This window comes from Lactuca virosa, chromosome 7, assembly GCF_052849685.1.
Source record: "Lactuca virosa cultivar CGN04683 chromosome 7, Lactuca_virosa_CGN04683_v6, whole genome shotgun sequence".
Classification (NCBI taxonomy): domain Eukaryota; kingdom Viridiplantae; phylum Streptophyta; class Magnoliopsida; order Asterales; family Asteraceae; genus Lactuca; species Lactuca virosa.
Window position 1 is genome coordinate 278,492,980 of NC_136432.1, and position 11,978 is coordinate 278,504,957.

At 36.6% G+C, this 11,978-nt stretch overlaps 1 long non-coding RNA gene across 1 annotated transcript; it reads right to left on the bottom strand.

Annotated features, from left to right (window-relative positions):
- Positions 1-9,691: 9,691 nt before the first annotated feature.
- Positions 9,692-11,631, bottom strand: LOC145123748 (uncharacterized). The gene is made up of 4 exons (XR_013715280.1): positions 11,546-11,631; positions 11,370-11,454; positions 10,474-10,537; positions 9,692-9,832 (listed from the first exon to the last, which is right to left on the bottom strand). It is a non-coding gene; the product is annotated as an uncharacterized LOC145123748 (long non-coding RNA).
- Positions 11,632-11,978: the final 347 nt, after the last annotated feature.

Genomic DNA, 11,978 nt, shown 5'->3' on the forward strand with positions numbered 1-11,978 from the left:
GAGTTTACGGCCGTAAACTCATGGTTAAACATGGCTAAGTGTTGGTTTGAAAGCTAGGGAAACTTTAGGGACTTTTTTTCTACACTTGTATGAGAAAGACCACCTCAAATGAGGCTTTTGATGAGTTTACGGCCCAAAGGGTTTACGGCCGTAAACTCATGGTCATAATGGATTTGAGTGAAGTTTAAGGTCCTTCAAACATCAAGGAAGAGTTGTGGGTCACTTGCCTTGCATCTTATAGGGTTTAAGGTCCATACATGCTTCATCATGGAGTTTACAGCCAAGGAAGATCTTGGGCCGTAAACTCATGATCTTCTTGGGAAAAGGCATGTTTCAAGTCTCTAAGCATGGATACTAACTATATATGAAGTATAGGGAAGTGTACTTACGATCTAGAAGCTTGAAATGGTTGATATTGGCCAAGAACACTAATGTGTGTTCTTGGTGTTCTTGGTGTAACTTGAAGATCTAAGAAAAGAGTGATTTCTATGAATGAAATCATGGAAGGATACTAGATTAAGTGATGTATCAACAAATCTAGGAAGAATACTTACTTATGTGAAGATCTTGGAAGGAAAACTTGATGATACTTGAGAGGATTTGAAGGAAAATCGGCCAAGGAAAGGAAAGAATGGGAAAAATGGCCAAGTATCATATATATGCACTTGAGTTTACGACCACATGAGTTTACGGCCGTAAACTCATGGTCTTGCGGCCGTGAACTCATTTAGATGAGGTTTAGGTTTGCTTTGCTACTCTGTGGTTCTAGCAGGTACTTTCTAACACTTAATCCTTAAGTGTATTAGGCTCAAAACTCCTTAGAATGACCTTTAACCGGGCTAGAACTCAATACTAATGAGTTTGACACTCAGTTGAATTGATTGGCTGGGTCTTAAAACCAAATATTTTTTGGGTTGTCACATCATCCCCCCGTTAGATGGAATTTCGTCCCGAAATTAGCTTTCTTAGCATTACTAGTGGGGTTGTGCTCCTCTGATTAGCAGAATACCTACTCGTAGACCTGGCAACCTTGCCCTTCTGTTCATGATAGGATTCATACTTGGTCCATCTATCATTACCTCGTGTATACAAGTCGTATATAATTAGGGTTAGTAAGACGTTCGGATGTGCGACTCTGCCCCAGGTCCACAACCAAACAAGGAACAGGATATAGGGCGGAAACACACATACTAAATCTGCATAATCATAATCATATACCACCCTCGCGTATACACTAAACAGTGATAGGTGGGCTGTATTCGTCCTTAGCCTCTGTGCTCGAACTTGGTCTGTTGGATGAGTGGTATTTCGTGACGGTCTGCGGATATCTGACGATAAGGCTTCGGAGGAAAAAATGTACTATTTGCACGAGTACTTCGGGGTTTAGAATACGAAAGATAAAATCGAGGTTTAGGTTGGACTTTCGATACGAATGACGAAAGTTTCGAGAACTTGCCGATCGAGGCGATAGAAACATATGAACTCAGTATGGTGAGGACCACGCCAACTCATAACAAATGAAAGCAACAGACTCTTTACTCAACAAAGTTTTGGTCAAATGAAAGAAACGTCTGATATACGATAATGTATCCCTTGTATGCTCGATACTGTACTCCTCGTATGTTCGACAATGTACTCCTAGTATGTTCGAAAATGTACTCCTTGTAAATGTTCCCGTGTTTCCTGTTTTCTCTTTGAAGTTAACACTCCTACGTATCGTATCGCTATGTGCGCATACATACAAACGAAAGTGCTCTAATAACTGGTGGGGATACTTTATATCTTGATCCTCCTTGGTACCACTACAATCGCCTGCCATATACAAGTTATGAATATTTAAGATGAACCAGGCAGTCGACTGAGTAACTTTGCCTCAAATCCTCAACCAATTAAGGAATGGGGACCTAAGCGGAGTCACTCACTCTAAGTCTGCAACATCTTAGTTGTGCACAACCCTGATGTACATGGTAAGCCATAATAGCTTCTCTAAGGGATCTTTTAGTTCTCTTGAATACTGTAACCTATTTCAACATGTGAGTTATTATAATTACTTTTAGGTGTTATCCCCAAATTTTAATCTTATATGAATATAAATTAATTTTAAAAGCAATTACTATTTCGAAAACGTACCGCTACTCGTCGACGACTCCGGGGTAGATTCTCCTGCGGTGATCATCAGGATGCGTCCATCCGCTCCTGAGTTCTTTGTTATCGGACAGTCCCTCTGATAATGTCCAGTCTCACCACAGCCATAGCAGGCTTGGTTTTCTTCAACTCCGAGGACTTGGGAGATTGGTTGAGTCGGTGCCCTGTAGAAACGGACTGTGTGTCCTTTTCTGTGGCAGTTCATACACTGCATTTCCCGGCATACTCCGGTGTGGTGAAAGTTGCACTTTCCACACTTCGGAAGGTTTCCAGCATATCGACTGGCAGGTGCTGAAGCAGTAGGCATTGTAGCGGCGTACATAGTACTTGCTCGTTGCCCTTGCGGGGTGTCTTGTGTTGTTCGCTTCTTCTTCCTCTTGTTCCCCGACTTCTGATTATATTCCTCTTCCCTCGGTGGCTCGGGTGTCACACCCCGATCCTTGTCGGAATCGATCAAGGCGTGATATATTGTTCAAAGTCTCATGACAACTATGTTATAATATGATTAGATTCAATTAAGTACTAAGTATGCAAACAAGATCCACAACATACAAATACAAATCCAAATACGAACAACATTTAATACATCAAATTTAAATAGTCTTGTGGATTTCTAAGGCACAACCTATTTTTCATCAACTTCATTCTTCAAATCTGCATCATGGGTAAAAACAGGTCAACTACGAGAGTTGGTGAGTAATCTAATTTTAGTAGAGAAAATTTGTGAAGTTGAAACATTTATAATTTGAAATTTGTTTTCTTTTGAAGTCGGCAAACAATTGTATTTGAGATAACGGTTTATAAATTAAAAATTGATTAACAAATGATAACAACAACAATAAGTCCTCACCCTATATATACATATGTATATATATATATATATATATATATATATATATATATATATATATATAAATATATATAGGATGGAGCATCTAATCATCATACACACTCAACCACGTGCGATCAATCACCTTAGCGTCCCAAGGCGGGGTGGTCAACCCAATAGCGCTATTATTGTCCATAACGTACCTTAAGAATACGGGCATAGTCATGGAGATTAGACTAAAAATGATAATGCACTACAAGTACATGTAGCGTAAACAAACAATAGTTATACAATTAATGACTCACGTATAAATGTCCCAACAATGTCTCAATTGTGATAAAACAATAAAATGAAGTTGGAACATATTAGAACCACATGATACACCCCAAAAGTATTGAAAATTATAAAGTATGGGGTAGATTACTCACATTAGTCCCAAAACGAAATGTGTGTGTCGTACGATAGACGGTTCGGGTCAAAATGACGTAGAACCTAATATAATTAATAGTTTTGGTTTAGGAACTGCTAAACGAGAATAGAGTATTAATACAAATTATAGTTTGTTATGTAAATGTATCATAAACTATACCTATTATAGTTTATCACAACAAGGGTAGTAGTAGTGTTCATAAACTATAATTGTCATAGTTTACCAAATGTTTGTGTATAACGGATGTAAACTTTGTTTATAAAAATTAATTATTTACCATACTTGTGAAGGTAAAAATCCATTTGTTTTCTGATGTATGTCTAATTACCAAGACAAAATGACATATAATGTAATAATATATGATTACATAATGATATACACCTTGCTCAACGAGTTACAAGGCGTAAATGAAATTGATGGTATTTTTCTAGTAATAACGTTTCTGTTACTGTTCTTAGAAAATTTATAGAAAAATCATCAAAGGTCTAAATCAAAAACCGCAAATTCTGAGAGTTTATAAAGTGTGTCTAGTTTGTTCATAAATTTTCTCATGATTTTTAGTGATCTCCAACTTGTGTGAAAATATTCATATTCACAGACTGGTCCGGTTTTGTTTCTGAAATGATAGACAGTTTTGTAAAAATCACCATAAATCGTAGAAACATCATATGGTGATGTGCAAGTAGTCATTTTAAAGGTATGAACCTGAACTATATGCGTCTGAAACAGTTTTGAAACCTAAAATGTTTAAGTTGACCAAAACAGTCCGTGAATGGAGTTAAACGTTTCTGTTGAAGACTGTTAAATGAGTTTAGTTGTGTTTTTGGTGTTTTAACTTGTATTCCCCCCCTTAAAACTTAAGAAAAACATGAAAATATAGGGGTATGAACTCACCTTATGTGTTATTAGAGGATGGATGTTGGAGAAGAGAAGTGTTCAACCCAAGAACACTTAGAAGATGCCTTGACGAATCGAGAACCTAACATGAAGGTGACGATGTTTGTGTAAGATTCTTATGATTTTGAGTAGAAGGATGTGTAATAATCATAAGAAGAATGAATTATACTTACCAAGAGTGGAAAAAAGCTTGATAATCAGCCTTGGAAGTCTTGGAATTGAGAGAGAATGGTAAGAGAATTTGGAGTGTGATCCTTGGAGGAAAATGAGAGAATGAAAGAAGTATGAAGAGAGGGGATGGGTTTTTATACTTAGACAAGGAGTGGGGCTGGTCATGTAGTGGGTATGAGTTGGTCATGTAGTGGGTAAGAGCTGGTCATGTAGTGGGAAAGAGTTGGCCATGTAGTGGGTGTGAGTGGTGGCATGTGACATAAAGTAAAGTAAAGTCATCTTTCCACCTCAAGCACCTCCCCCACTAATTATTGGTATGAATGGCCCTAAAAACGTGGGGATTACTGAAATATAGAGTTCTAACTGTAAAAATAAAGTTTTTGGGGAAAATCCCGCGTTAAAATGATGAAAGACGGGCCTAAAACAAAGTCGTAGTCGAAAAACCGGAAACATTATGACACGCAAAAATGCATGTCGTCTTCTTTTATGACAGGGGCTTCCTTGATACTCATTGCGTGTCATCAACAAGCGCGTCGTAAGGTTACGACAGACAAATGTGTGTCGTCTTCCTTTATGACAGGGACTTCGGTCCTGAAGCTTCAGTTTTGGGTCCTTAAGCCTATTTTACCCGTTTTTACACCGTTTCAAGTGGTTTTTGACCCAGTTAAGGGTCGGGATGGCCCGAATGATTACAAAAATTTAAAGGAACTTTTGAGAGAGATTTGGGAGAGATTCGGGAGAGATTTGGGAGAGATTTTAATAGAGAGAGGTTGAGTGAAAGAGATTGTGAGAGGTTTCGTTTGTGATCTTTTTGAGTGTCCGGCTTCGCAACGAAAGGTCCATAAACCCCGTTAAGCCATGATTTAGTGTCTTACACAATCCCGATGATTGTGCAATAGTGTTTTATCGCTTTGGTTCGTTGTTTAGCACTGTTAAGGCTAAGGAAAATCAAACACATGAATTTTTCAAATGATGTTTTCTCATTGAAATAGCGAATTGTATAATGTAAACCCTAACATACAAGGGTTAATGGAGTTGACCGGTTTGACTTGTTGACTTTGTTTGACTTTGACTTGACCGAAATTTGACGGTTGTCACATCATCCCCCCGTTAGAGGGAATTTCGTCCCGAAATTTGCATTTTGACTGGGACTTCAAGAGTTTGGAAAAAGATGTGGAAAACTTCTCGTAGTACAAGAAATTGATTATGGTGAGGAACAACCCGCCTGATGTCACATGACGACCTTGGAAATTTCTTATTGTAACTTGAGCTGAGTCAATTTAAAAGGAGTTTATTGTTTTAGGATGATAGAGTATTCTATGTGTGCTTTTATACTCCTTGTTTTATCCTTGGTATTACCACTATGAATATTTTATAGTTAGCGTGTTCCATCATTACGAATGTTTCAACAAATTTTGACGAAATTTGCATTATAAGTCCGACCAGTTCTTTTATAGTCGCTTGGCGTAAACTAGTCGTATATCATTAAGATTGCAAGGGCATTCGTCGTCACCACAGGTTTAATCTATTACGATGACTTGTTATCGCTATAGGTTTTTAACAAGAGCCAACGACATACCTATAGCGACACACAAGTCATAATTTGCATGTGTGAAGACTTGGAGTACTTTCTAATTGGTTCATGTGTGAAGACTTGGAGTACTTTCTAACTGGTTCATGTGTAAAGACTTGGAGTATCTTCTAATGAAAAGTGTGCTACTGGGGAAATTGGAAACTGATACGTAGCTTCAAAGTCAAGAATATGCAGTAGGCATGTGATGCATTAAATGCATGATGCACACAAGTCATCATTTGCAGCAACAGATACGTATATGTGTGTGAATTGAAGAAGAAGGTTACGGCTCAAAGAATATATATATATTCATTTTCTCTTCATTTGTTAGATACACAATAACCATAACATCATAGACTATATATATTCAATTTCGTTTGTAATTTTCACTAGTTTATATTCCGCGAGTGTTACCGAAATCATTTATCAATTTTTCAGAAGTGCTTAACTTGTTTTGTTGCATTCCCAACAATTTGCTATTAATTACTTCTCCCACTTCACTTATATAAATCATCACATTCTTACCATGACTTTTAACTTCTCCCTCACAAATGGATCCACCTACACATCATCAAAACCCCATAGATGACCTCGATTGGTTTCAGTACTTTGATCATCAAGATCTTTTCAGGTATATATAAACGTCACTCATTACACCATCTTTCGCACAGAAAAGTGATTTTGTCGACATTGATCAAAACATGGTTTGGATTTGTAGGGATCAAAAAGAGTCTTTCATCGTGTTGGATTTGATTATGTTGAGTTTTTTTTTTTTGGATTTTTGTAGTGGTGACATGCTCGACCATCAAGATTACGATTTGTCGGAAAAATTGCATGAAGTGCTCGATCAAAACGTTTCCACAGTACTTAACAAAGATCAAAACATCATTTCTAGAAATGAGTTTCACGATTTTGATCCCCTTGAAGACATAAGCTTATGGGATTGTTGGGAGGATGGTAATTTACCATTGGTTAGTTTCAGTGAAGACTGTAAATCTGGTGGTGAGGCTACATGTAGTTCTAGTGCTGCCACCACTGATCATGGTGGCCGGAAGATGGCAAAGAGATTGAGACCATTGGAGTTTGAAGAGATAGAGAAGTACTTTGAGATGCCGATAATCATGGCAGCAAAGGAACTAGGGATAGGGTTAACAGTGTTGAAGAAAAGATGCAGAGAGCTAAACATAAACAGATGGCCTCATAGAAAACTTAAGAGCCTTCAATCCCTCATTCAAAATGCCAAGGTAAACTACGATAATAACCTTATATACATTACTCATGCATGTATGCATGCACTTGGTAACCAAAGTAGTTTTGGTATTTTCTAAAATTTTAATTATTAGTTTCTTTATAACATAAACATAGGCCCTAGGCATATGTCACATCAAATCAATTGATTTACTACGATTTCCTGATTTATATTTATATAAACTTAACTCATTGTAAATTTGTTTTTTGAACTCACACGAAAAAATATATTACATCTACCTTTAAAAAAACTAGGAGTTGGGATTAAAGGAGGAGATAGAGACGTTAGAAGGGCACAAGAAGATGATGGAGAAATTGCCAGATATGGAATTGATAGAAGGAACAAAGAAGCTTAGGCAAACTTTCTTCAAAGCTATTTATAAGAAGAGAGGACTTAACAATCCTTAGTCCTTACCTTTTCTTTTAGCCATTTTGTTATAATTAGTGGATTTTAATCTACATTGTATGTGTTTTTCTCTTGATAGTTTGATACCCTTTTCAGTTTCATTGTGTTTATCTATTGATTTTTAATGCAAAAATTTTTGTATAATTTGGGTATTATAGTTTGTATTATGTATTTAACTATATTCTAGATTGCCGACATGACTACGCCGACGACTCTATACCAGAGGTCTTTATAAATAGACTTATGAATTTAGTAGGAATAATTTGATTATAATCTTGTGATTTGTTCCATGTCTGATCCACTCCTAAGATTCACTCGACATGCCCCCAGTTATGTGTAATTAAAATTTTATTAGACTGTTGATCCTAATGAGTCTACCCTAAGTCCACAACCAAACAAGGAACAAGAAGTAGAGCAATAGTCATAGATTCTGAGTCTATAATATCTTTAATTATGTATAACCTTGGTGTATGCACTCAGTTATCATAGGCCTACTAATAGAGGTCTTTAGTTTTCACATAAGTTGGTTATAGTATCACTAAATACTCCTATAATATTTTTAGGTGTTTAGATTTGATTCATAAAGTATTCCCTGGAGGATGTAGTTAGGTTGTTAGATTTGTTGCCCATTATGACTATCCCCCAGTATATGCAAGTCACTCCTCGGACAGATATAGTTGATCAGGCTATATCCTTCCCAGACTTGATTCACATATACCAAGGCATACAGCCTCTCCCTTTGCCTGTTTTTCTAGGTTCCACCATGTGAGAGCATGACCTTGGAGGCACCCTGTAGCATGACGGACATCAGGTCCTCAGGACACTCGCTATGGATGAAAGTACTCTCCATTTCTTCAATCCATGTGAGGATTGCGGTGGCACCCTCGATGCCTTTGAAGTAAGGCGGATTGCAGTTACGAAAGTGCTTGAACGAGCAACGAGGAGTGGTTGCTGGAGCTTGTGGCTGAAGAGAATGAAGTTGGGTTGCAATTGTTGGGATGACGTTTGCTACCTCCTTGGCGATAAGGGCAGCTAGCCTTCGGTTATTGCGAGCAGCGTATGGCGGTCGTAATGCTATCTACGAGAAACACGCATATGGACTTGTGAGTTATTTGTAAATTGATTATGGAAATAAAGTTTTTAGACATTGTTGGGTAAAATAATTGTAAAACACTTGTTGGGCCATGGTTAGGAGTGTTGGGCACCTTTTGGGCTTTCCATGGTTACTAAATGTGAAACATGTAGCACTTGCGTGGGCCCCCACAAAACTAAGTTTTCACATGTCTTTCCCACTTCTAGGCCCATTAGGGAACTTAATAGTCCAATGAGTTGGCCATTTTGGAGTGTATCCTTTTGGATACGTTTGATAAGGTCGGGTATTTTGATGGCTCAAAAGTAATGTGAATGACGCGCTTTGGCCTATAGGTTTGGGAACTCTCGCCTTTGGTCCCCAGGTAAGCAAACTGGTCCCTTAGTTGATTGGGATGTATACGAATGCTTGCCTAGTCAGGACTTTCGGGCTACCGGCACCTCCCCCTTCCAGTTACTACGCGTCCATTACTATGATCCTACCCAACTAGAGTGGATGACTTTGAATTTCCTATGAGCTCTAAGGAATATATATGTATATACATTTTTTTTAAACCACTTGAATATGTGTGTGATTTTCAGAGAAAGAGGAGAATATTCACCAGTGTATGCACACATATAAGTGTCAGGAGTAATACGTATGCACTTAAGGGAGCAATTAACACATAAAGGTATTCCTAGGATTTTCTAAGTGTGAATTGCATGCAGTTGTGTGTGCATTTTATAAACTAGCATACGAGAGGACCCTAGAGGCTATAGACTAGGTCAAGGCAATTAACCTAATTCCCTATAGTCAAGGGCTCTGATACCAATCTGTCACACCCCGATCCTTGTCGGAATCGATCAAGGCGTGATATATTGTTCAAAGTCTCATGACAACTATGTTATAATATGATTAGATTCAATTAAGTACTAAGTATGCAAACAAGATCCACAACATACAAATACAAATCCAAATACGAACAACATTTAATACATCAAATTTAAATAGTCTTGTGGATTTCTAAGGCACAACCTATTTTTCACCAACTTCATTCTTCAAATCTGCATCATGGGTAAAAACAGGTCAACTACGAGAGTTGGTGAGTAATCTAATTTTCGTAGAGAAAATTTGTGAAGTTGAAACATTTATAATTTGAAATTTGTTTTCTTTTGAAGTCGGCAAACAATTGTATTTGAGATAACGGTTTATAAATCAAAAATTGATTAACAAATGATAACAACAACAATAAGTCCTCACCCTATATATATATATATATATATATATATATATATATATATAGGATATATATATATATATATATATATCCTATATATATATATATATATATATATATATATAAATATATATAGGATGGAGCATCTAATCATCATACACACTCAACCACGTGCGATCAATCACCTTAGCGTCCCAAGGCGGGGTGGTCAACCCAATAGCGCTATTATTGTCCATAACGTACCTCAAGAATACGGGCATAGTCATGGAGATTAGACTAAAAATGATAATGCACTACAAGTACATGTAGCGTAAACAAACAATAGTTATACAATTAATGACTCACGTATAAATGTCCCAACAATGTCTCAATTGTGATAAAACAATAAAATGAAGTTGGAACATATTAGAACCACATGATACACCCCAAAAGTATTGAAAATTATAAAGTATGGGGTAGATTACTCACATTAGTCCCAAAACGAAATGTGTGTGTCGTACGATAGACGGTTCGGGTCAAAATGGCGTAGAACCTAATATAATTAATAGTTTTGGTTTAGGAACTGCTAAACGAGAATAGAGTATTAATACAAATTATAGTTTGTTATGTAAATGTATCATAAACTATACCTATTATAGTTTATCACAACAAGGGTAGTAGTAGTGTTCATAAACTATAATTGTCATAGTTTACCAAATGTTTGTGTATAACGGATGTAAACTTTGTTTATAAAAATTAATTATTTACCATACTTGTGAAGGTAAAAATCCATTTGTTTTCTGATGTATGTCTAATTACCAAGACAAAATGACATATAATGTAATAATATATGATTACATAATGATATACACCTTGCTCAACGAGTTACAAGGCGTAAATGAAATTGATGGTATTTTTCTAGTAATAACGTTTCTGTTACTGTTCTTAGAAAATTTATAGAAAAATCATCAAAGGTCTAAATCAAAAACCGCAAATTCTGAGAGTTTATAAAGTGTGTCTAGTTTGTTCATAAATTTTCTCATGATTTTTAGTGATCTCCAACTTGTGTGAAAATATTCATATTCACAGACTGGTCCGGTTTTGTTTCTGAAATGATAGACAGTTTTGTAAAAATCACCATAAATCGTAGAAACATCATATGGTGATGTGAAAGTAGTCATTTTAAAGGTATGAACCTGAACTATATGCTTCTAAAACAGTTTTGAAAACTAAAATGTTTAAGTTGACCAAAACAGTCTGTGAATGGAGTTAAACGTTTCTGTTGAAGACTGTTAAATGAGTTTAGTTGTGTTTTTGGTGTTTTAACTTGTATTCCCCCCCTTAAAACTTAAGAAAAACATGAAAATATAGGGGTATGAACTCACCTTATGTGTTATTAGAGGATGGATGTTGGAGAAGAGAAGTGTTCAACCCAAGAACACTTAGAAGATGCCTTGACGAATCGAGAACCTAACATGAAGGTGACGATGTTTGTGTAATATTATTATGATTTTGAGTAGAAGGATGTGTAATAATCATAAGAAGAATGAATTATACTTACCAAGAGTGGAAAAAAGCTTGATAATCAGCCTTGGAAGTCTTGGAATTGAGAGAGAATGGTGAGAGAATTTAGAGTGTGATCCTTGGAGGAAAATGAGAGAATGAAAGAAGTATGAAGAGAGGGGATGGGTTTTTATACTTAGACAAGGAGTGGGGCTGGTCATGTAGTGGGTATGAGTTGGTCATGTAGTGGGTAAGAGCTGGTCATGTAGTGGGAAAGAATTGGCCATGTAGTGGGTGTGAGTGGTGGCATGTGACATAAAGTAAAGTAAAGTCATCTTTCCACCTCAAGCACCTCCCCCACTAATTATTGGTATGAATGGCCCTAAAAACGTGGGGATTACTGAAATATAGAGTTCTAACTGTAAAAATAAAGTTTTTGGTGAAAATCCCGCGTTAAAATGATGAAAAAGGGCCTAAAACAAAGTTGTAGT